Below are 4998 nucleotides of genomic sequence, written 5' to 3'. Positions count from 1 at the left end.
GCTCAGGGGTTACTCCTGACTCCATGCTCAGAAATTGCTCCTGGCAGGCACAGGGGACCATATGGGATGCTGGGATTCGAACCGATGACCTCTTGCATGAAAGGCAAACGCTTTACCTCCATGCTATCTCTCCAGCCCCTCTACTGTTTTTTTATATATATTTTATTTAAACACCTTGATTACATACATGATTGGGTTTGGGTTTCAGTCATGTAAAGAACACCACCTATCACCAGTGCAACGTTCTCATCACCAGTGTCCCAAATCTCCCTCCTCCCCACCCGACCTTTTTTTTTTTTAAATATGGAACGCTTCACAAATTTGCGTGTCATCCTTGTGCAGGGGCCATGCTAATCTTCTCTGTATCGTTCAAATTTTAGTATATGTGCTGCCGAAGCGAGCACTGTTTTTTGTTTGTTTGTTTGTTTGTTGTTGTTGTTTTGGTTTGGGGTCACACCCAGCAGCACTCAGGGTTTACTTCTGGCTCTTTGCTCAGAAATTGCTCCTAGTATTGATCAGGGGACCATAGAGGATGCCGGGAATCAAACCACTATCCATTCTGGACATGTATGGTAATGCTTTGCCACTGTGCTGTCTCTCTGGCCCCCTGATTCTACTGTTTAAAGAAAATAAGGAGAAATAAAACATGGATATCAAAAAATACCACATAACCATCAAATACTTCATAACCATCAAATAAAGGGAGAAGTGCTGAACATGCATTGTTCACCAAAACTTCATCACCAGTAAGTATATGAGAAAGTGTTATTCGTCACTTATCATCAAAGATATAAAAATCAAAATAACAATGAGATACCACACACAGACATTTTTTACACATGATTAAAGAACAAAAACAAAACAAAAACCAAGTGCTGAACAGAAACAACCAAGAGATATAAAGAATTTCATCCACAGATATGTAAATGTTGTCGGGTTAGTTGTTATATTAAACAGTATAAACTATTTTCAAGAATTAAGAATTTGGGGGGGCCGGGCGGTGGCGCTGGAGGTAAGGTGCCTGCCTTGCCTGCGCTAGCCTAGGACGGACCGCGGTTCGATCCCCCGGCGTCCCATATGGTCCCCCAAGAAGCCAGGAGCAACTTCTGAGCGCATAGCCAGGAGTAACCCCTGAGCGTCACAGGGTGTGGCCCAAAAAACCAAAAAAAAAAAAAAAAGAATTTGGGGCTGGAGCATTTGTGCAAGGCATAAGGCATCTGACTTGCATGCATGACTAGCCTATGTAAAATGGACCCTTGCTTAAAGCAGTGACATAAAATGTTACTTAGTCTTAGGAAGTAACATTTTATGTCACTGCTTTAAGCAAGGGTGTGCTTCTTCAAAGTAGATCAATATTAGGATCAAACAATTAGAAAAACAGTTCTAACACCTTGGATTTACAACTATCTGATTATAAATTCAACAAAATGCTTTCAAGTTACATTATAAAGATATAGCTGAATATGATAATAAAAGTTTGATTTTTAAACATAAGGTGTGATGACAAATTAGTGTAAAACATTAAATTGAAGACATGCTAAACTATGATTTCTAAACAACTCAATTCCCCTCGCGCATTCCCGGTTAGAATTTATTTTCTTTTTGTAAAATAAAATGTGATCATTACTTTTTCATTTGAAACAAGAGAAAGGACAAATCAGCTATTTTCTTCATAGGAAAATAATTTGCCTGTGATTTCTAAGCAAAAGCATCATCAGAAAAGGAAAGTTATCAGCAGTGCTGAGGGAGCATTTTACGAAGTGAGGCAAAGACAATGTCTGATTGTCTGTACCCTAAAGACATAAGCACGGAAAAGGAGAAATACATTTTCTCGGCTGAATTTTTTCTTCTTTGTAGAGTACTCATGTTTTAGGTCAGTCTTTCATCTGAAAGTGTTGACTCATCAACTTGAAGAAATGATTAAATTCAATACCAGGTATAGTGTCCTGTTCTCTGTCGGCACACAGTAAACATTAATCAAGGGAGATGATAAGAATACACAAAGCAGAAAAGCATTATCACCCACAAATTTCTGACAAGTTATACAAACCGTAGTAGCCCTTACATTTAAAATATGGGCTGAATGTGGTTTAAGCTGGCATCTTAATTTCAGGTACAAATAGAATCTTTAGGTGAGTAATAATTCTATCTTGAATTTCAAGGAAGAAACTCAAAAACTAGTTGTCTACATATAAGTTGTTAAGGACATTTGATATATGTGTAATAAAATTATATTAATATTTTGAACATATAATAATTACAAGTGTTAAATAATTAGAAAACATTCAGGTTAATCATTTTAGTGATTTAATTGGATAAGAATTAGAGTAATTATTCTAGTCAGGGTATCAAAATATGAATACTGTTTTGATTGTTGATTGTTGAAGTGAGTATTAGTCACCAGATAACACATGACGCTAACTTACGAAACTAAAGTGAGATAAGAATTAGAAGTGGCTAGGTACAGATATCATAAAAGAAAAATAAGAGAGGAGCCAGAGCGATAGCCCAGCATTTGAGCCTTTGCTTGGCACACAGCCACCCTAGGATGGACCCCTGTTCGATTCCCAGCAACCCAAATGGTCTTCCGAGTCTGCCAGGAGTGATTTCTGCCAGGAGTGCAGAGCCAGAAGTAAGCCCTGAGCACTGCTCAGTGTGACCCAAAAACAAAAACAAAAAAGGTAATAGAGAATACTAATTTAAGACATTCTGTGATACATTTATATACTTATGTCCCATTAACCTTTAATCTTCCTATATTCTCTATATATTAATGTATAACCTTAACACTGCCTAGGAAGCCTAATCTTTCACATATTTCTCTTTTTTCTGTATTGTCCAAATTCTCACCATTTTCCTTTTATAATTATCTGTAAATTTATGTAACAATTTTACCTCATTAAAATATATCACAAAATATGTTTTCCACAAATCTATCTATAATACAGTGCATATTTATACTCTTCATCTGTCTTGTCTCTAATTTTCTAACTTTCATCAATATTCCTTCTGTTTTCTTGATTTTAGGTAATACCCATTTTATTTTGCTCAGGTTTATTTATTTATTGTATATTAATTTCTTCTGAATCTGAAATTTTCAATTAGGTTATTAATATTAGATTATATAATGTTTCTAACTAAATGGGTTATAAGTCTACTATACAATATAAACTCACAAAAATAAATTTCATGATTAGTACCTCCAAATATGAGCCATTTCCTATTCATTTTTTATAAATTATACAAGTTCTATAATTTGAGTCTCATTTTCTCACTTTCTTTTTTTTAATATAATTTTTATTTTGTCCAAAGTGGCTTAACGTATCTTTCACAGTAATATTTGAGGTACATATTAGCAATGTGTCAGGGTAATTCCCATCACCAAAGTTGTCCTCCCTCAACCCCATTTCCTTCTTGCATCCCATATCCCCCACCCTCAATCCCTGGGCTGCTAGTATAAGTGATCTTCTCTGTGTCTAGCTTACTACTTAGTGATCATACATCTGTTTGGTCTTCATAACCTACACTCTTTTTCCTTCTATTTGAGAGGCAGTACTAGATAGTTCAAGTTATAAGGTTTTATTTTCTCACTTTCAACCAATTTTTGGTGAACTTTTGACTGTACAGCTAGTACAATTATACTACTGGAATAACAAAAATCTATTATGTTGCCAAACTTGGCAGTATTTATTTAGCCTTGTTTTATTTAAATTCTTACTGACTTCTTTACTGGATATACTTTGACTTTATTCCTGATTTTTTTTTCTATATTTCTTTTCTTCTCAGACATCCTAAGATATTTAAATAAGGATATGACATCAAGACATTAGGTGAAATTACAGTTAGTCTTTTTACCCTCCACCCCTGAGAGATTTCATTTATATGGCTATAAATAATATTTAATTCTGACAAAAATATATTAAATATTTGGTGAATATTAATATTTTGTCTTCATCTATATATCTACTAGGCATCTCAAATTTAAAATGTTCAGCATAGTACAACTTGTATCGTTATATTTGTATTCTTTTCTCTGTCAATAGCATTGGAGAGCCCCTGACTTGGGAAATATCCTTCGTTTTTCTTACGCATTCTTTCCTCATCCATCTCAGCATCAAATAATATATATTATATATCAATATATTATTAATCATAATTATATAATATAATTATATTATTAATGTATATTAATAATATATAATATATAATCATATATATATATATTGGTTTGGGACCACAACCTGGTGATGCTAAGGGGTAACTAACTTCTGGCTCTGTACACAGAAATCACTCCTGGCATGGTGGACCATATGATGTCTCGAATTGAACCCAGGTCTGTCCTGGATTAGCCACATGCGGCAAGCGTCCTAATACTGTGCTATACTCTGGCCCCAGAATCAAATGATTTTTCTGACCAACATAGATTTTTCTGAATATACCAACTCTCCTGCTTTCTAGATTCCATTACATTTTCATAAGGCATTCAATCAAAATTGTTTAAAAATACAAGTAAAAGTATATTCCTGTCAAGATTTTTAAAAAGTCTTCAATAAATTATTTTTTCTGAAAAATAAAATATAACAGTGGTCTCATCTTACCTGATTTGGAACGTTCTGTCACTTAACATCCTATAATCATAGGTTTCCTTTATTGTCTTCCTTATCTCAGTGCTCTAAGTAATTCTTTTTCCATTATTTTTCTGAATTACTTTTTCATTATAAATCGAGCAAAAATGTTTTCTGTTATCTTGTTTCTCAGATCATGTCTATCCATATAAAAACAGTTAATTTTCATACCATATAAAATTTTCTTTCATTATTCTAAGGTTTCATCTTTTTTTTTTCATTTTATTTTAAAAATGTCACATTGTTTTTCATTATATTTAAGCTTATATTCAGTTCAGACAAGGACTTTGACAACAAGGTGAAACTGTAGCGCAGGTGAGGATCTTTTTCTGCCTAGAGTCATTTGGTTATTTAGCACAACATTATGGGTCAT

At 33.9% G+C, this 4998-nt stretch overlaps 1 non-coding gene across 1 annotated transcript; it reads right to left on the bottom strand.

The window, feature by feature from the left end:
* Positions 1–297: 297 nt before the first annotated feature.
* LOC126003091 (U6 spliceosomal RNA) lies at positions 298–404 on the bottom strand. Its single transcript, XR_007493634.1, has one exon. It is a non-coding gene; the product is annotated as a U6 spliceosomal RNA (small nuclear RNA).
* Between the last annotated feature and the right edge of the window lie 4594 nt (positions 405–4998).

The sequence above is a fragment of the Suncus etruscus genome, chromosome 2 (assembly GCF_024139225.1).
Source record: "Suncus etruscus isolate mSunEtr1 chromosome 2, mSunEtr1.pri.cur, whole genome shotgun sequence".
Lineage (NCBI taxonomy): Eukaryota > Metazoa > Chordata > Mammalia > Eulipotyphla > Soricidae > Suncus > Suncus etruscus.
The sequence above is the reverse complement of the archived record's forward strand: the minus strand, read 5'-3'. Positions and strand labels throughout refer to the sequence as shown.